Genomic DNA, 20,223 nt, shown 5'->3' with positions numbered 1-20,223 from the left:
TTATGTTTGTGCCTGGATCAAGCAACTCTGCACCAGTCTTGAACTTGTTAAAGATGGAAATCAGAATAATCACTGCAATATTGAAACGGTAAAATGAGAACAGAATGGCAATTGGCCAGTGTTTATGAATCAGAGAATATGGTCATGAAATCATAAGAATAACCACCAAAAGGTAAATAAATTACCCACCCTACTACTTATTTTCATGTGCAGCTTGACACAAAAGCTGAAGCCATGAATGATTTATACCTGTTTTAACAATAATACTCATTTTCCTGAAAGATGGTCAGCACTCAGGCTGCTGTGGGCACTATGCCAGTCATTGAAAGGTTAATGTCTCAGCAGCAATACATTAAATTATGAATTATACCAGTCCCAAAATGGAAGGTTATTAGCTCGGTATGTTTAATTAGCTCGGCTCGAACTTTGCCATCTGCCAGCAGTGCCCATCACTAATGCACGGCCACGTGGGATGGGAGGGGGTGGCAGTGAGATGCCAGGAGCAGCAGAGAGTCCCCTCGGCCAGCCCACCCACCTGCAGAGCCAGCAGGCTGTCCCTGGCACACCTGGCACACCTGGCACACCTGGAGCTGCTCAGCCTGGGGACTGTCCCCTGCCAGGGGCTCCCCTGATGCTGCCTCTGCTCCCTGAGCTGTGTCCTGGTCCCAGGCAGCTCCCCACGAGGGCAGGGGACAGCCAGCTGTGGGCCCCACACGCACCTGAGCCCCAGGTGTGCCTCAGACAGCGGCGCTGCCCCTGCTCAGGGCTGTGGGGAGCAGCAGCTGCCAGGGGTTTACTGCACAGCATCTCCTGCCAGGGACTGTGCAAGCCTACAGGATTTAGCTTCTCAGTAAATATTTAAATTTTGCTTCTTTGCTATTTATTTTCTTTTAAAGAACAAACAGTAAATTCTGTTGGGTTTTTTTATTCGTTAAGATTATGTGATGCTTTAGAAGCATAATGCATTTAGTATTGCAATAACTTGGTGACTTCCCATGACTTTGTGGGTGCTCTTGGGGAGCCTGTGTGCTAAAACCTGGGTTGGAACTGTGTCCTGGAAAACGTGGGGCAGGATCTGAACTTGCGAGAAGCCAAACAAAACCTTAATTTTAATTCTTATTTTTGTAGGTAGGATAACCTTGCCAAAGAGGAAAGGAATTTGGACAGACTTCACATCCAGCCTGTGCAGCTTCCATGAGCTGGACGCTAAAATGAAGAGAGAGTTTATTCATTCCCATCTCAACACAGTCCACCAGAATTAAAAGACATTTTAACCTACAAGGGAGACTGGGTCAAACACTTCCCAACCTGCCTGCACAGAGAAGGCTGTTGAATTCCTCTGGCTACCAAGTCTCCACACTCTGTGCTGGATGTGAAGAGTGAAGGGAGTCGGGCAGGAATCAGGAGGCATCCAAGTCAGCAGAAGAGACAGCACCAGGTAGAGGCTTGATTCCTTTTTCTTAACATTCTTTCAGGGTGCAGTATGTACATTATTTCTTCTCCTCCCCTTGAACTTCTGTTGCTTTCCTCTTCTCCACATCAGTGGAGCCGCTGTAGTTGTGTTTCTGGAGCAGGTGGCATGGTTGGAATATTGGAGCAGTATGTATTAGAGTGAAACCTACAGACAGAAATAGAAAGTAAATGGAAGATGAATTGATCAGAGGAAAGGCAGAGGATGGAGGGGATAAAGTAAAGGCAAGGAGAGAGGCAAGTAATTCCTTGCCTGTGTGCTATGGTAATTTATTATTTTTATATAGTGCCCGGGGTGTGCAGTACCTGTTTTACTGAACAAATAGAAGAGTTCTCAGCCCCAAACAGCCAACATATTAATTTATTGTGTGACAGCCTGACAAAAAGAGCAACCAGGCCAGTGTGACAAGGAATAATTTAGTGCTTGTGGAGCATGAGTAACTTTACTAGTGGTATCCTCGCTTGTGTATGGCATCTGATAGACATCTCTTTGGTCTGTAAGGACTTACTGCACAAGAAAAATTTCCCTTTCGGGGGAAATGTGACTGAGGGGTGTCTGAGGGCATGGGACAGGGCTCTGTCTGGAGGGGCAAAGAGGCTGCCAGGGGAGTTCACTGGGAGGGGAGAGGTGAGGAGAGGAGAGCCCAGGGTGTGTGGGGCAGGCCCAGGGGGGCAGATGTGGGGAAAGTGAAGGAAGGGACTCGGGAGGGAGAGCTGGGGTGTTTGCTGTGAGCCATCCTGCTGGGACAGCAAGGAGATGACTGAACCAAGACGCTGCAGTGGGAGAGGCTCCAGTGCAAACCTGCCGTGACCGCAGCGCCGGGGGAGCAAGAGCTGAGTTGTTTTCCAGCGCAGTTATTGCCACTCAAACTGCACTTTTATTCCAAAAGCAAATTCCAAAAGTTTTATGTCCATAAAGGTTTAGACATAAACAAGAAAGAAGTCAGGAAAGTGGTATGTACTGTGTAAACAGTCTCACTTTATAATTAATGCTGGAGATCAGGGAGCAGGAATGACTGTGCATGTGTGGTCATTCAGATTTACTGTGGCTCTGATTAAAACCTAGTTGGGCAATAATTTTATGCCCAGGTAGGGGCAGGAGGAGAGCAGGATGCCCCCAAGCAACCCATAAATAGTGTGGTGAAGACAAAGCGTTTATTACTTAGCTTCACAAAGGCTCCGTAAGTGCTCTCCCAGGGTATGAATACTCATACCCCAGATGCCAATTCTGCAAATTAGCATTATTTCTCAAAATCCTGTGTAAATAGAAGTCATTTAAATACTTGATTTCATCAGACAGAATCACCCATGGAAATATCGGTCTCTTTTTCTCCCTTTCGTGGGGTGAGCAGAGGTTTTCACTGCCTGGGTTTTCATTTCTCTTGGAGTACTTTCACTGATGGCAGAAGCTGGCAGGGTCTGGGTTCCATACAGGACTCAGTCTGGAGGATTCTGTCCCATCTCGGTGCCTCGTGCTGGTGTAAAAGCAGCTTTAGGACATAAACTTTTACCATTTATTACTGAAATGTGCTATTTTGAACTTTCTATCTAGTAGTTTAAATTACCGTGCTGAAAGGGGTTTCATAGCTAAGGCACACAGGGAATTATAGGGATTTGAGATTCTGTCAAAGTAGCATTCTTTTTTTGTTCCTTTTTTGTAATTAAAGAAGCCATCAGTGAGTTCAGCTCAGTCTTTGCTGATGCACTGTTGTTTCTCATTGGGCATCTGCCACTAGTAACTTGTTCAGATTTTAGAAACTTAAACAATAATTTTAATCCATTTTTGTATAGGATTTCGTGTAGAAACAGGTACTTTAGTTAGCAGAGTAACAACAAAACAGGGTGAGAAATACCCATAAAATCATTTTTACATGAAACAATTTTCCTAGATATAACATCTTAAAAGGTGAATATTTCAGGATTTTCCAGGGCTAAAAACAAGTGTTGCATTCTAATGATGCCTGTCTCTCCTGTTCAGGGCAATAAAGAGACAGAAGTGATACTGAATTTTGCAGGGCATTGGACTTGAGCATCCTTACAGTAGACAAATTGCCACTGGCTGGGAAGAGAGTGCAAGGAAGTTGTGTTTGCTGGGAGGGAGAAAGCACTTTTCTGCCAGGCAGTTTCTTCTTTAATCATAATTGTAATTACCTGCTGATGTTTTGAATTTTAAGAGTTAATTCCAGAGACATAGGGAAGGAAGAAGAGGGCAGATGAGCTTGATCAGTGGGGCACTGTGAAAGCACATGGTTTCAAGGTGCTCTGGAAACACACCAGGAGGAACTACACCAACATCCCATCTCATGTGCTCTGCTCCATCAGAGTCACTTTTGTACAGGCTGGGAAAATAGGGCAAAAAGTGGGGGGAGTGAGCTCTGAAGTGCATTTCTGGGCACTTCCAGCACACCCCGTGTCCCGTCTGAGCTGGCCCTTCATTGCAGACAGTGAGTCTGTGGCAGAGCTAGGAATAGAATCCAAGCCCTTGTTCCAACTCCCAGATCCTCAGGAGTATTTTTAGGCACTTAATACCATTAATTTTATACTCTTTTTGGCCAAGGATCTTAGAAACAAGATCGTGCTTCCTTCTGAAATAATTTTTAAAATCCTACTTGTGTGCTCTTGGACAATGTTTTTTCAGGGATCGTGTAGAGTTTAGCACTATTTAGGAACAAATGGGCTTAAAAATTAGTTTTGGGAAGAGTCTGCGTGGACTGTGCTTTTGTGCAGCCTTGAGGTGTGAGTAAGGATGGGAAGGAGACGGTGCAGAGTCTTTGTGACCTGTCTGTGAGGGGCTTTGGCAGAGGGCAGCAGGGGCTCTTGTTGGCGTGTTCAAGCTGACTGAAGAGAAGGAGAAAAAGTTCTACGTCTACACATTTCTACACACAGTCGTATTTTTCATTGTGCTAACTCGGCAAACCCCTTTAAGCCCTGCTCCTGCATCCTATCTACTATTAATTAATTGATTTCCTATAATCTCGTTTAGTTTGCCTGAGTTCCTCACAGGGCTCTCAGCTGCAGACAGTGGAGCTCCTGTCACAAAGCACCAACACATGGAAAAGGCCAAAGGGGAGGTTGAGACTGGACACTCAGGAAGTGCTGGAAAAAGCTCTCAGGCCTGTGGTGGGATTCTTGGGTCTGTCCTGGGCAGGGCCTGTAATTGCACTCGATATTCCTCGTAGGTTCCTTCCAGCTCAGGACGTTCCATGATTTAGTGATTAGGAAAACTTTCTACACTGAAAGTGCTGTCCAGCCCTTGCTCAGGCTGCCCAGGTCAGTGGTGGAGTCACCATCCCTGGAGGGGATGTAGAAGCTGTGTGGGTACAGCACCTGGGGACGTGGGCTCCTGGTGTCCTGGGCAGTGCTGGGGGAACTTTCCCAACCCAAATGACTGATTCTGCAGCAGGCTGGGAGAGCAGCTTCCCATGGTGCAGGCACCAGCAGATGAGCAGATGAGCAGTTTCTGTGGCTGCCCCGTCGCTGCTGCAGGAAGGGAAGGTCTCGAGGGGTGCTTTGGGGACTGCTCACAGGTGAAACGACCGCGGGGACAGGGAGGAAGCCTGTGTGGGACAGGTGCCACTGTGCCAGGGCAAGAAGGGCTCTCTCTGGGGCGGGGCTGCTGCAGCGGGCGCTGCTCCATCCTCTCCAGAGGCTCCTTTGCTCCATCCTCTCCTGGCTCGGGCCAGCTCGGGTGGTAAACGTGCTTATTGCAGCGCTAATGTCCTGCAAGTGGGATCCCACCTCCAGGTATATTAGAGTAATGAGTTCACACCTAACTAATGGAGACTTAATAGAGTTACTAATAGGCTGCCTTTTTCCCCCCACGGTTTATGGCCCCGCGGCCGGGGCTGTCAGGGGAGGCAGAGGTGAGAGGCAGTGTCGGCCGCGGCTCGGCCCCCGGCCCGCCGGCCTTTCCAGGGACATCGTCTCTCCACCTTTCTGCAAGGAAAAACAAACAGTTCGAGGCTCCCGTGTCTTTATTAAACATTTCCTTTAAGCTGCATACTTTGGCTCCCTGCCCAAATGCACCAAGAAAGCGTCCACTGAGCGGCTGGGCCGGAGCGAGCGGCGCCCGGCGGGGCGAGCACCTGCGCTGCTGCCCGCGGTGTCCCGGCCCGGGCCCCGGAGCGGCGGGATGCGGGCCCGCGGCGGCGGCGTGGCAGCCCGGTGGGCGGGCAGCGCCGGGCAGCGCCGTGCCGGGCCGGGCCGGGCCGGGCCGGGCCGTGCCGGGCCGTGCCGTGCCCTGTGCCGGGCCGGGCCGGGCCGTGCCGGGCCGGGCAGCACTGTGCCGTGCCCTGTGCCGTGCCGTGCCCCGTGCCGTGCTGTGCCGTGCCGGGCCGGGCCGGGCCGTGCCGGGCCGGGCAGGGCAGCACTGTGCCGTGCCCTGTGCCGTGCCGGGCCGGGCCGTGCCGGGCCGGGCAGCACTGTGCCGTGCCCTGTGCCGTGCCGTGCCGTGCCCCGTGCCGTGCTGTGCCGTGCCGGGCCGGGCCGGGCCGTGCCGGGCCGGGCAGGGCAGCACTGTGCCGTGCCCTGTGCCGTGCCGGGCCGGGCCGTGCCCTGTGCCGTGCCGTGCCGGGCAGCCCTGTGCCGTGCCGTGCCGGGCAGCACTGTGCCGTGCCGTGCCGGGCAGCCCTGTGCCGTGCCGTGCCGGGCAGCACTGTGCCGTGCCGTGCCGTGCCGTGCCGTGCCGTGCCGGGCCGTGCCGGGCCGGGCCGGGCCGGGCCGTGCCGGGCAGAGCAGCACTGTGCCGTGCCGTGCCGTGCCGTGCCGTGCCGGGCCGGGCCGGGCCGGGCCGGGCCGGGCCGGGCCGGGCAGAGCAGCACTGTGCCGTGCCGTGCCGTGCCGCGGGGCTCGGGGCAAGGCGGGCGGCGGGCGGCAGCCCCGGGGCCGGGCGGACGGAGGGGGCGCGGCGGTGATGTCAGTGCGGCCTCCGGCCGGCGCTGCCAGGTAAACAGCCGGGAACAGCCGGGAACAGCCGCGAACAGCCGGGAACCGCCGGGGAAGGCGGCGGGGCGGGCCGGGCCGGACCAGCCGCCCGTAACCCCTTCGCGCCCGGCGGCACGGCCCGTGTCACCGCGGGGCTCCGGCCCAGGGACACCCCTGCCCAGGGACACCGCTGCCCCCTGCCCAGGGACACCCCTGCCCAGGGACAGCCCTGCCCAGGGACACCCCTGCCCAGGGACACCCCCGGCCCCCGGCCCAGGGACACCCCTGCCCAGGGACATCCCTGCCCAGGGACACCCCCGGCCCAGGGACACCCCTGCCCAGGGACACCCCTGCCCAGGGACACCCCTGCCCAGGGACACCCCCGGCCCAGGGACACCCCTGCCCAGGGACACCCCCGGCCCAGGGACAGCCCCTGCCCGCCGGGGACACGGCCGGGCGCTGGTGCCGGCGCGGCTCCTGCAGCATCCCCGGCAGCCGAGCCTCACGGCTCAGGTACAGGCAGCTGCGCGGCGGCTAAGAATATCCTTAGTTTGCTGTTGCCTCATTCACCAGAAATGTGCCTTCTCTGCGACGCCTTCGGAGCAGCCCAGCAGTTAAATTAGTAACCACGAGAAAAGCTACCAGTGCTGTTTGGAGACAGGGATCTAAATCCCTGTCATCCCGAACAACGTGTGGATGGAGCCATCCTGGAGCTTGAGCCTTCAGTCCCTTCTGCCGGCATCCATCTCGGCACAGGGGATGCACAGCTCCATGCAGGCTCTGCCTGGAGTGGGACTGCGTCTGGATCTGGATCTTTCTCAGGCAGGACAGGGTGTTTTTTTCCAGACATTGTCCCGTAAATACTGTACATGGTCTGTATGTCTGTCCTGTCCTGAGTGGCAAGAGAGGAACTGCGAGATAGGGAGCTGAATAAAACCCCCAGAGCCACTGCTGACGGCCAGGTGCCTGCTTCTCCCTGCTCAGCACTCTGCTTTCCCCCCAGAAAACAAAGCTGCCGTCATACGAGTGCCCATAAAACACGAGGCATCCTGAGTGCAGAGATTAGTGGTAATTTTACAAGGACTCAAATAACGTCGGTCTGCAGGGTGCAGCACTGCCTTGAAAGGGAACAGCAGGCATTTCCCCTGGAAGCAAGTTTCCTCTTTAGAGCAGTTTACGGCCGAGGTGCAGTGTCACATTGTGGCACAGATACACTGTCAGCCTTTGGTTTGGAAGATGGACATTTGATACTTCTTTGTGCTGCCAAAATGCGCTGCCCAGACCCAACTCCCAGCACGGTTATTTTTTGAAGCATTATGTAATTGGATTGCATGGTCAGTAGTGCTTCCTTAACAAGCCTTTCAGCAAACCCTCTGCCTGCTGCAGCCAATCCTCAACCCTTACATACACACTTACTCACGCAGGCTCAGTCTGGAGTAAACCCGCTGCTAAATACAGTTAGAAAACAGACGGAACCAGGCTGGGAATAGATCATCTGCTTCCCCGCGCTACGTGAGCCGTGGTGCGGCCAAGGCCCGGGTGCCGCTGGTGTGAAAACGGGGTCATGCTGACGTATCCCAGCCGAGGGGTCACTGCTGCCTCCTCCTACGGGCCTCTCCCTAACGGGGTAAAAAAATCTGCTTTTTGGGGCACAGAGAGGCACCTGGACCCGGTGTCCTTGTCTGCTCACACCGTGCCACGAGTGAGCGCTGGGGACCAGCTTTGGGAAAGCTCTCCAAAGGCACTCGGGCCCAGGGCAAGGCGGCGTGTATGCCGGGATTTGGGGTGGGCTGAAGGGCTGAATTCCCCGGGCCTGTCCAGCCCCATTCCCCCGGGCCCTGGCCGTGTTTTCCAGGAGCGTCCCTCTCCTCCGGCCGCTGTCAGCCCACGGCTTATGGCTCTGCTGACTCACGGCTTCCTGTTTGTGATTGCTGACTGGTGGCAGCAATTGCAGAAGCAATAAGAGATATTAAAAAGCGTGAACTTCCACTGGGACCGGGAGATACAATTAGGGCTGTGCCAAGAAATACACTGCAGCGAGCTGCGGAGCCCTGCAGCCCCCCGTTCCCTTGCTGCAGGAAGGAGGAAAATGAACATCGCTGGCCTTTTATCATCTCTGAACCCAAATAAAAATTGCATTTGACTTCTGAAGCTCACTCTGGCTCTTTTCCATGCTCCTCCTCAAAGCCTTTGATTCAGCCTTCTGTCTGGGTCTCCTCTACCTGCTGCTGCTGCTGAGATGTAGGGATCCGTGTTCTGTGCTTCCACCTGACTGATTCTCTACGAAAAGCCTGCATGAGGCTGTGTAAAGAGGCTGCTTTAGAAGGCATTGCACAATGTAATATTACTTCCATTCTTTTTTGTGGGAAATATCTCTGGGGAGAAGCATGAAAGTATATGGAGAAGGTGCTCTTTGATCAGTAAGGTTTAAATGCAGCATCCCAACTGCATGTCTGTTTCTTCATATTATGCTGAAATTCATCTTAAAGTGCTACTCCTGGGTGGGCATTTTCCTGTTCCTTCTTCCTTGGCTTGAGCATTTGGAAGCATTGCCATCAGTTTGGTCTCCTGCCCTGGTGGGGATTGTCCCCAAAATGACTTCGCCACCCTATTGTTACTGTATATATCAGTCTTTCATTGTGTATTTTAATTCCAATTTTAGTCTGATTGTCAGAATGTAGGTTCTGGTTATTCAGCTGAGGGCAGGAGGTGGAGGATGGTGTTCTATGAACTGTGTGTCACTGGAGGACAGAACATATGCTGAGGCTGGTCTTTGATGAATTGGAGCTACAGTAGTTTGCAGCTAAGAAAAAAAAAAACACACTTCCCTTTTATACAGGCATTAAACTGACTTTTAATTTTTTTTTAACTCTGTGACAGACATAGGGCCGAGAACTGGTACAGAGAACAGACATTAGGGGAGGAAAAAAATCCACCCCAAAACCTCAGTTATTTCAACACATACCAAAAGAGGATTGACAGTGGATGAAGAGGAGGAGGAGGCAATAGTGAACACACAACACAGTTCAAGCTGGCAAGGAGCCCTTTCTTGAAGAATGTAAGTTTAACCTTTAGCATTCAAGTGTCTGGGCTTAAGTGTCATTATGAGCAATACTTTCCTCCAGCACAGCCTCTCCTGCTTGGAGGAGGGTTCTGTGCAGCCTCTCCCATTTCCCCCTTTCCCACGTATAAAATGTGTGTGTTCTGGTTGCGTGTGCTCTGCCCTTGTGGTGGCAGAGCCTGTGGGCACAGCGCGGGTGGCCCTGGGGGCTGTGGACACTCTGCCACAGCTCTGGACTGACGGAGCGGGTGCTTTGCGTTTGCTGGTTGAGCTTAGGTCGAGGTTTTGTGCCTTGAACTCACAAGTGGGGCTGGCTGGGGCAGGAGTGTCCCCAGGGCAGGGCCTGCAGCCAGTTGTAGGGACAGTACACCAGGTGTTTGTGGTGGCACAGGAGGAAAAGGGAAATGCTGGCAAATTGCTTTGGGGAGAACCAAACTCAAAGGAGGAGCGGGAAGGGACGGACCTGGTGTTGCCATTGTCATCATCACCCCCTCAGTGCCAACCTCACCTTTTGATGGAGAGACACAGAAAAAAATTAGAGAGACAGCAGCAGATGAACATCAGACCTGGCCGTGGACAGGCTGCATGCACCCCCTCCCCCCCAAATCATCTCCAGCTGTAAAACACTTCAGGGCTGACAGAAACCACACGCAGCTCGGCCATAACCCAATCTGCAGAGCTGCATTCCAATAAAAACGCAGCGTGGACCTAAAGGGAACACTGTCCAGGGTTGCTGCGGCAGGAGGGGTGCTGGGCTGGGGGCTGGGGGCACAGGCAGGCCCCAGCCCCTGGCTGCTGGCGGGGCAGGGTCAGCACAGCCCCCGGGGCAGCAGGGCAGGCTCAGGTGGCCGGGATGGCCGTGGGGACACGGCTGTGGGGACGTGGCTGTGGGCACGGCTGTGGGGACTCAGGCACAGGGACATGGCTGCGGGGACATGGCTGTGGGTACAGCTGTGGGGACATGGCTGTGGGGACATGGCTATGGGGACTCGGCTGTGAGGACATGGCTGTGGGTACAGCTGTGGGGACATGGCTATGGGGACACAGCTGTGGGGACTCGGCTGTGGGGACATGGCCCACGCCCCGGTTCCAACAGGCGCCGCTCACGCCGCCGCAAATGTCAGATGTGCTCATGTGAAATACAGGTAACGCCGTGGCGTGTGCCCGGGAGCGCCAGGCCCCCAGATATCTTGTCTGATCAATTTTGCATCTCGTGTTTGTGATTTTTCTGTGCAAAGTACAGGTTTTAGAGGAATAAGGGCAGATATTTACAAAGATATAACGATGAACTGGTTTGATTAACTGCAGCAAAGATGCTATGTCAGATCTGCTTACAACACGGGTGGAGGACATGGTTACTATATACTAAGTGCAGCTGGTGCTGGTGCTTAACTTGGTGAATAATTCAATGCAGACTTTCCTGCAAATCTCCAGCTTAATTCTGAAATAAGTCGGAGGGAAAGAAGGCTGATGGGCTATTTTCTAGGGAGCATTTGGTACCTGGCAGGCACGGAGATGAGAGGGTTGCGTTGCTGTCACTGCTCCTGGCCCCAGCAGGAGGGTGAGCACAGCAGTGCCAGCCCTGGGCCGGGGTCCCCGTGCAGCCGCTGCGCCTGACAGACCCAGACCAGCCCCCAGACAAGCCAAGGGCTCTTGCTCTCCCTGCTAGCACACTCTGAATTCTGTGGAAACCACCCTGTAGTCCAGAATTCTTCTCCAGGCTGAAAACATGGGGGTTTTTTCCCTAATTCTGGGGGAACTGTAATTTTATTTTGTAACTTATTTCCATCTTTTTTCCCTTTAAGATGGTTCCCAAACATTTATTGTGGGATTTTTCATTTAAAATAGTTTTCTAGGGAAATTACTGTGACAGTGATTTAATTGTTTAATTAAAATCTGACATTGATGACAACATAAATACAATAGGCACGAGGTGATACAGGCATTAAATAAGTGCAATTGTGGAATACATCCATAGAGTACTCTGAGCACATGGAGCCGCTCACAAAGAAATGATGTTCAATATTTATCAGGTTAGAGCCTCGTAATTAAATGCCAAGACTTTTTTCTTCATTTCTCTCAAAAAGCCAAGAAACATATAGATGTGTTCCAAGTGTTTATTTCCATGGCAAACACATCCACTTGTGTTATGGCCTGCAAAACAAGCAAATGCATGTTACAAACCTGCTGTCTGACTGAGGGGTGTTCACTCAGCCTGACTGCAGCAGCCCTGCCAGGTTTGGGGACAGCTGGAATAGCCCACAAAGGTCCTGTCACTCCCACTGCCTAGAGCACGGTGTCTTTTAATAATCGGGTAAAACCCTGAAATATATTGGAGACAAAAGAATAAATGTTCCTTATGTTCCTTTGAACATCCTCGCCAGCCCAAACCTCCCCAAATCCTACAGCATTTCTTCTAGAGCAATAGTCTCTCCCCTCCAGCATCCCCACGTCTCAGGAATAAGGGCAGCAGCCCCCCCAGTAACTGAGGAGTCAAACATGACTCCAGAAGAAATCCCTGCTATCTGGCTGAAATTGCTCAGCAGTGTGGCTCTCCAGCCGTGCTGCATTTTTGCATCCCAACAATGACTGTGCTGCTGCTGGAATATCCCTTTCCATGCTTCTTGCTGGGCGTCTCTAAACGGTATCAAGTCAGTTCTGCGGCTCAGCAAGCCCCGTGCAATCCATCGCTGCCGCCTGCCTGCCCTTTCCCCCTTCCCAGCCCAGAGCAAACGCCTCTGCTCCAGCTTCCCCTTCTCCTGATCCACTCCACGCACACTAACTTGCCAAAGGAAAAGCTTACCTGGCCAGTGCTTTGGGCAGAGAGTCATACAAACTGATCAAGGCAGACATCCTAACTCCAGCACAGGGATTTGATTGCAAATTTCCATTGCAAAGGAGCAGAGGGAACTGGAAATCTGACAAATGCCTTCAAATTGACCTGTGTTTCCACAATGCACGCAGTGTTTAAAATGAATGGCAGACTTTATCATTTGGAGCTCCTTCAAGGACTCTGGCCTTCCATGCTTTGTTCTGATTCTTCAGACACATTTCCAAGAAGCATACAGCTATGGAAGTGGATGATATTATGGAGACTTTTTCTAAGCTAGATCTCCCCGCTCCCAACAATAATTTTTAAAGCCTGGATTTTAAAAGATAGCCTGGAACTTTGTTTTAGCTCTCCCCACACATCAGCCCCCTGTGCCCCGTCAGCCTCTGGCAGAGCCTTGGCCCTGTCCCCCCGTGCTGGGCGGCGAGCAACGGGATACGCTCACGGATCCCGAAAAATTCTGCCGAGCCCAGTGCTGTCACCAGAGCCCGACGCAAATCTGGCCCACCGCTGCCTCCTGAGCCCCTGGCAGCCAGGTCATGTCTCCAGGGGCAGACCTCATCTCCCTGCAGAACCCAGGGAACCGGAGCTGCTCACCCCCGTTTTACATGTTAAACATAACAACCATTCCTGCTGAGAGTCCTGTCCAGAAAGCCATATTCACTGCCTTGGAAAAACATTTTGCTTCAAAGTTGTTCCTCTTAATTTGTATACATTTCTACAAATAATAACTTCCCTTTAAAGCGCCGCTATTCGTTCCGTCTGTTCAAAATAACATAGAAATGAAATGATACAAATCTTTGCGCAAATACATCAGATATGCCATGAGACAAAAAAATGGGTTAATCTAATAATTCAGCTGTGTCTTTAGCAAGTTTCCTATGGGAAAAATCAGTCTTATTTTCCCTGCAGATCTGATACTAAGAGCTTCTTTCTGCTAAGCACATTAAAAGCTATTTGAACCCAAAATCCCATCTATGCGTATGCAGAGATACACATATAGAAACAAGAGGCACCCACACAATTGCAGACGAGGCCGTATCAAAATTTCTAATTAAAGTAAGGGAAGCCCCTTTTTACATTTTAGCAACCAGATTGTCTTTTTGCCTAGAACAAAGAAATCTTACGGGAAGTAAATTTTTTAGAGGACACACACGTGCACATACATGTAATCATACCTAACGATTTCTGTACGAATTATCCCTTAATTCCTTGGCTGCGTTTCGGTGTTTGCGCAGTGGTTTATCCGCCGGTCCTGCAGCCGTCACTTGTTCCTTCCCTTCTTTTCACACACAGCCTCCCCTCATCACCTCTTTTGGCAACCTGGAAAACTGGGAACTCTCTCGTTCCCCAGCCTCCAGACGTCTGCGTCCAGGATGAGGGGCAAACCTCTGCCCTCCGCTCATCTGCTGTTCTCCCTCCCCAGCCCGAGCCAGGAGGGGAGGGAGAGATGTCCTAGGACTTGACCCCGGGGCAGAGCCTGCTCGGGCTGGACCGGCTCCCAGGAGGGTGGGGGGCCGCGGGGCGCACGCCCCTCTCCCCGCTTAACCCCTCCGCTCCTCTGACCCGGCGCCCGCTGCCCTCCTCCCTCTCGGGGCACTCGGGCTCGTCCCGGGAGCGTGACGGAGAAGAAAGACGGAGCTCCGAGGGGCTGGCGCAGGAGGGCTCCGCGCAGCACGGCCAGAGGAGCAGCGGGATCTCCGAGCGGGGGATGTTTGGTTTGTGTTAACTACCCAGACAGATGCACTTCGGCATGTTTGCCTTTATGGGATCCATATGTTGTCATGGGAAATTAGAGGACAGCGGCGCACAGCTCGAATTCGCGATGCGAGCGCAGAGACAACATCCATGGCTCCAGCCCGCGCCCGCACACGTCCCTGTGGAGGTGCCTATTTCTGGAGCATCCACAGGCGCTCCTTTGCTCCCCAACTTCCCCACACGTTTCCTTTTGCTTTGCTCTGCAGAAAGTGTGGCCACAGGCAGCACCCGCAGCCTGGGCCACCAGATCCACAGCCTCGGGGGAAAGGAGGCACTTCTCCAAGTTATCCCAAGTGCTAAGACAAGGGTTACTTTATTCTCGCCTCAACTTCTTCCTCAACCCACGTTCGGTTCACGTTCAGCAAGAACAACAGCTAGAAATTACATGCACCTTCCCAGGCAGCGCACCAAGCAGCCCCCAAAAATTCTGATTCCCACAGAGCTCCATGCTTTGGGGCTTAGTTGGTTTTTGATGTGTTGTTGCTTTTCCTAAATTATTTTTTTGCTTGGGTGGGTTTTTTTTCTTTTTTTTTTTTTTTTTTTTTTTTTTAGGGTTTGGGTGGGGATTTTCAGTGGGGTTTTTTTTATTTATTTTGGTGGGGGTTGTTTGGTTTTCTTTTGTTTGTTTTTTTTTTTTTTTATTATTTTTTTTAAAGATGAGTACATTAACAATTGTTTCACAAAACCAGACAGACATGCATCAAGCAGGGACTGACAGATTTTTAAGGGCAGCTTTTAAACGCAAACTGATCCCCCTCTGGGGTCAATCCGACCACCAGGATTGACATGCAGCACGCCTGGGTCACTGGGCACACCAGGGCTGCAGGTACAACATCCACAGAACCGTGGCACCCATCGAACCCTGCATCTTAAAACCTGCGACTTTCCCCCAAACACAAGCCCCTTCCAGCAATGCATCAACAGTACAGTCAAATTCCTCATCACCCGTGCTCTTCCTTCACCCCCGTCCCACTTAAAGGGACTTGTCAAAATTCCAAATGTCAACCCCCACGGTAAGAAACAAGGAAAGCTCAAGACATTTCATTATAATAGGTACTAACAAACATGCAGTTTATTACCTTGCAGTATAAAATACATGTACATTAAGGTTCTCCCAAATGGAAAAACTGACCGCAACTGCATTCCTTGTTCAGAGCTATGAAACAAACCAGGAAGATAATTATTTGAGTTATTATGAAAATTAAAAAAAAAAAAAAATAAACACCAAAAAAAAAAAAAAAAAAAAAAAACCAAAACACACACACAAAAAAAAAACCAAACACACACACACACACAAAAAAGGTTAAAAAAAGGCAAAAAAAAAAAAAAAAAGGCAAAAAAGGAGCTTCTTTAGATTTTCAAGACATGAATTAATTTAGATGCATTTCTACTAATAATAAAAATAGCCTCTTATAGAAAGATGAAAAAAACCCACATTCCTGAAGCCTGGACAGAGGTTCTTTACTGGTTCACCTCCTCCTAAAATTCAAATCCCATGTTCCCAGCGATCATCTACATTTCTCACTAGGGCTGGAATGGGGAGGGACAAGCTCCTGGAAATAAAAATTTTAAATAATAATCGGACATGGATCCGAGCAGAAAGTGAAAAACGTTACCGTTAGGCTAGAGAAATATTTATTTTATCAAAGCAGAGGTTCTGGTGGGACTAGAGGAATGTTGCATCCTCTCCTTAAAAAAAAAAAAAAAAAAAAAAGGAAAAAAAGAAAAAAAAAAAGAAAAAGAAAAAAGGGGGAAAAAAGAGGAGGGGGGTGGGGGGAAGAAAAGAGAAAGCAAGAAAGAAAAAAGGCAGAGGCACAGCCGCCTCCTGGAGTTCCCCATTGTCCGGGGCTATAGAGAGCCCCAGAATGGCATTAAACTCACAAAAGGCACATTGTGCGGGGGACAAAAAAAGCCCCTTCTTCTACAATAACTTTTAGCTTCTTATTTTTAGAAAATGACAAAGCTGTTGCCAGCGATGGCTGGTGAAACCTGTAGCCCGGCTCCCAGCGCGGCCGGCCGCGGCCGCATTGATCCGCCGGCCCGCTCGGAGCGGCGGCCGCCAAGTTTGAACGGGGCCGGGCCGCGGGGATGCCGCAGGGATGCCGCGGGCGGCGGCGGCGGGGCCGGCGCGCAAAGTTGCGCTCGCCGCCGGACGCAACTTTCCCGGCGGCTCCCGGGGAAACTTCGGCGGCGGCGGCGGCGGCGGGGGTCGGCCCGGCCCGGCTCCGCCGTGCAGCGGGGCGGCGCGGCCCCGCCCGGGGCGCGGGGGCAGGTGGCCCCGCGGAGGTCCCGCCGGCGCGGAGCGGAGCGGTGCGGAGCGCGGCCCCGGGGCCCCCCTGGCCGGGCCGGCGCTGCGCGGGCAGAGGCGCTGCGCGGGGCAGCGCGGCGGGGCGCGGAGCGGGGCCGGGCCGGGCCGGGCCCCCCCGCCGCGGGCTGGGGGCCGGCCGCTTGCCCCAAGTTTCGGTGCGGCGCCGCCGCCGCCGCCGCGCTCCCCCCGCCCGCTCCTGCGCGCTCGCTCCCTCCCCCGCCGCCTGGGCTGAATCTTATTGATCCAGAAGGTGGCTAATTAGCCCTTCCCGTCGTGCCTGGGTAATGAGGCACATGCGCACTGCACTAATCAGCCATTTTTTGCAGGAAACTAATTAGCAGAATAAAGATCCAAAGAGTTTTTTTTCTTCCCAATCATCAGATCTGAGTCCGGGCGCTTCCTGCTCCGGCGACCGCCAGCCCCGCCGCCCGCTCCGCGCCCGCCGCCCGCTCCGCTCCGCGCCCGCCGCTCCGCCCCGACCCGCCGCCGCCGCTGCTGCTGCCGCCGCCCGCGGCCCCCTCTCTCCGGGGGGCTGCAAACTCCCCGACAACGATGCTGCTGCTGGGCAGCGGCGGCGGCGGCGGCGGCTCCCGCTCGGCTCCGGCTGCTGCCCCCGGCTCCCGCTGCTGCTGCCCCGGGCCCCTCCGCGGAGCCCCGCGCTCCTGCCGCCGCAGCCGCCGCAGCCTGCATGGGATCTGTAGCCCCCGCGCCGCCGCCCGGGATTAAAAGCGCCGCCGCCGCCGGAGCAGCGACCGCGTAAGTGGCAACTTTTCTGCCCTGTCCCCCCGCTCGGGCTCCTCCTGCTCGGGGCGCCCGGGCTGCTTTGCATGGGGCTGGTCCGGCCCCCCCTCCCGTCCGCTCCCACCCACCGCCCCGGATCCCCCAGCAAACTTTGTGCCGCTCGCCGTCCCGGAGCCCCGCCGCCGCCGCCGGGGACGCGCAGGTGCCGGCGCCGCGGGGGCCGCTACGCGCCCGCGGACCCCCCCCCGCCCCGCCCGCCGGCCATGGCCGCGGGGCGCGCAGCGAGCGCGGCGCCCGCCCGGCCGCTTTGTGCGCGGCGGGGCCGGCGGCGGGGGCCCGGCCTCGCTCCGAGCCCGCGCCCCCGGGACCCCGCCGGGCCGCCGCCGCTCCGCGCCGGGGACGCGCCGGAAAACAAAGGAGCGAAGAAAGTGCCGAAAACTGCCCCGGCGGCGGCGGCGGGCCCGGCCCCGCGGAAGCCCCGCGCCCCGCGGAGCCCCGCGGCCCGCACGGCCTGGCCACGCACAGGAACGGCGATTCTTGTTCCCCGCGGGGCGGCTCGGTGCGGGAGCGCGGCGGGGGCGGGCGGCACCGCAGGCCGAGCCCGCCCGGGGCCGGGGTTAATGACTCGGGGCCGCATCGCCCGGCGCTTAGCGCGCTACGTGAAACGCGGGTCCCTGTCGGTGCCCGCCGGGACCCGCCGCGCTCGGGTTCCCGCTGCCGCACGCACCCTCCGAGGGCAGCGTGTGTGTGTCTGTGTGTGTGGATGTGCCCTGGCTGTGCGCGGCGTGCGTGGGTGCCACGCACACGCGGGATTCGGACTGTGAATTATTTATAATTTGGGTTGCGTTTGTGTCTTTGTCTCTTTCTTTTTTTTTTTTTTTTTTTTTTTTTCAGTTTCTCTCGCGCCCCCCCCTTTTTTTAAAAAAAACAAACAAACAAAAATTGGTTCCGAGCGAGGTCTGTTTCTTTCTCCCGCTGTGCTTGGGGCTGCTCTCGGTATGTCCTGGACTCTCACGCAGCCGTGTCCCCTCTGCGCCGGCTGGCTGTCTTTCTCCTCTTCTTGCTCCTGTTTAATATGGAGCAATTTTCTGGAGACTCGGTGACTCCCTCCTTAGGGTCACATTGAGTTCGAATACGACTGAAGGTGCAGGAATCCTGCAACGGAGGAAATAAGAGAATAGAGAAAATGGGGTCAAGTTGGCTGCTTAGAGGCCAAAACTCCCATAGCTGCCTTTAAAAATATATGTATAATATTTGGCTTTCCTCGCTGTATTACGGATTGCAGCTTCCCTCTTTCAGGTATTTTCCTTACAGCTTAAAGCCCTCGCTTCCTTTTGCCTCTCCCCACACCCTCCCCCTGATAGGGGAGAAAGGGGGGGGAGGAGGGAAAATAAAAGGAAAAGAAATGGGGGGGGAGAGAGGGGAAAAAATAAAACCCATTGAGTTTAGGCAAATAAGGTTTGGTCTCCGTATCCTATTACAAAGCACTTTGAATATGCAAGACATCACACAAGACCAGTTATTCCAGTTACGACAAACTTAAAAAGAGAAAAAAGCGAGGCATGTTTAGATTGTAATTTGTTAGAGCAAGATCCGTATTTAAAGTTCCGTCTTTTAAATATTTTTTTTTCCTAGCCTTGCTTTATAACCAGCCTTTTCTGATGTCTGGGTTGGGTTTTTGTTTTTGGGGTTTGTTTTTCTGGGGTTTTTTGCATTATTATTATTATTAAAATCTTTCCATCGAGTTTAGGAAGACCGCTGCGAGCAACACATTTTCTGTATTTTTGTTCCTGTATCTCGGAGGAGAGTTGGCAGGGATTCTGTGGTTTGCAGTTACACAATATGTTATCATGTTTTTAATCACTAAATCATTGCAGTGGTTATAGATTTACAGTCTTAGGGTATTACCGAGCGGCGCAGCGCAGCCCGTGTGTGCGGGGACATACGAGAGCATGCCGTTAACATGCTCGTGAACTTTGCTTTTAAATCATTTCCCGGCCGAGCCGCGGCAGAGTGCGGAGCCAGCGTTTTGGCATCACCCCTCCACGCACTTGAGGAAAGTTTGTGCAACCCTCCCGGCAGGGCAGGAGCTCCGATGGGCGTCGTGCGCGCCCTGTCCTGCGGCGCTGGCGGTAAGCGGCGGGTCAGGGGGTGCGAGGGGCGGCCACCGGGCCGGGGCCACCGCCTGCGTGGCCGGGGGGATCGGGCTGCCCCACCGGCCGCCCTCTGCTCCCGTTCCCCCCTTTATTATGTAACAGAGCCCTCGGCAGCATTAAAAATTCAGCATTACAAGCTGATTGTAATGCTCCCTCATTAGGGAGCACTGTCTGGTCCGGCACTGAGCGAAGACGGAGCGTGGCTTTTCGGCTGCCGCAGCAGCGGGGGCCGAGGAGCAGCCGGGAGGGGGGCGAGGGGGTGTCCCAGGCCCCCGACAGCAGGATCACGCTGGGCTCCCCGGCACCGTGAAGCGCCGACCCTGCGGCCAGGCCCAGGGCTCGCCAGGCTTCTGCTCTGCCGCCGGTCGAGGGCTTTCCGCTGTGCGGCTGCCTGAGCTGCCTCCTGCCCGGTCCCGCTCCGCAGGCTGCCTTCGACTGGAACAAAAGCAAAGAAAAGGCACATTAGAGGGGAGCGAAATTCTGCATCTGGCCCCAGAAGTTGCTTTGCCGTATTTGTATTTTTTTTCTCCTCCTCTTTTCTTTTTGACGCGGTCATTCTGGGAACAGAGGGCAGCAGGAAGTTGGCTCCAGCCCCTCTCCCGCTCGGCGGTGCCGGCCGCAGCAGCGCCGGTCCTTTGCTGCAGAGCCTCCGGACCCTCCCTCCCACCCTGCCGCTGCCTTTTGTTCCCACAGGACCGAGCCAAGGTGCTGCTTGGCAGGCCGGGGCGGTGCGGGCGGCCCTGTGTGCCTGGCACCGTCGCCTGGCCTTGTCGTGGTCACTGTCACACCGGGGCCCAGCGGTGGCTGCTCTGACAAAAGCGGAGGCGTGTGTCTCTCTTTCATCTCCCTGCGTTGACCCCCGCCCCGGTTGCTGTCGGTGTCGTGCCAGAGGCCAGGAGCAGCAGATTTGCTTTGGGCCTGGCCAGTGGTTGAACGGCTTCAGCAGGAATCGCTGAATCCCAAAGTGATGGACGCG

The 20,223-nt window shown here is 54.2% G+C and overlaps 1 protein-coding gene and 1 long non-coding RNA gene across 2 annotated transcripts in view; one reads left to right on the top strand and one right to left on the bottom strand.

Moving 5' to 3' along the window:
* Window positions 1–11,258: 11,258 nt before the first annotated feature.
* LOC136366371 (uncharacterized) lies at window positions 11,259–13,689 on the bottom strand. The gene is made up of 3 exons (XR_010744521.1): window positions 13,463–13,689; window positions 12,258–12,522; window positions 11,259–11,608 (listed from the first exon to the last, which is right to left on the bottom strand). It is a non-coding gene; the product is annotated as an uncharacterized lncRNA (long non-coding RNA).
* Window positions 13,690–17,005: 3,316 nt separating this feature from the next.
* ZFHX3 (zinc finger homeobox 3) overlaps window positions 17,006–20,223 on the top strand; it is a 122,691-nt gene continuing 119,473 nt past the window's right edge. Inside the window, exon 1 of the mRNA XM_066327370.1 lies at window positions 17,006–17,106. The gene's annotated coding sequence lies outside the window, so the exon portion shown is untranslated. The remainder of the gene's footprint in view (window positions 17,107–20,223) is intronic.

Source organism: Sylvia atricapilla, chromosome 12 (genome assembly GCF_009819655.1).
Source record: "Sylvia atricapilla isolate bSylAtr1 chromosome 12, bSylAtr1.pri, whole genome shotgun sequence".
NCBI lineage: Eukaryota > Metazoa > Chordata > Aves > Passeriformes > Sylviidae > Sylvia > Sylvia atricapilla.
This window is presented reverse-complemented; position numbering and strand designations above follow the sequence as displayed.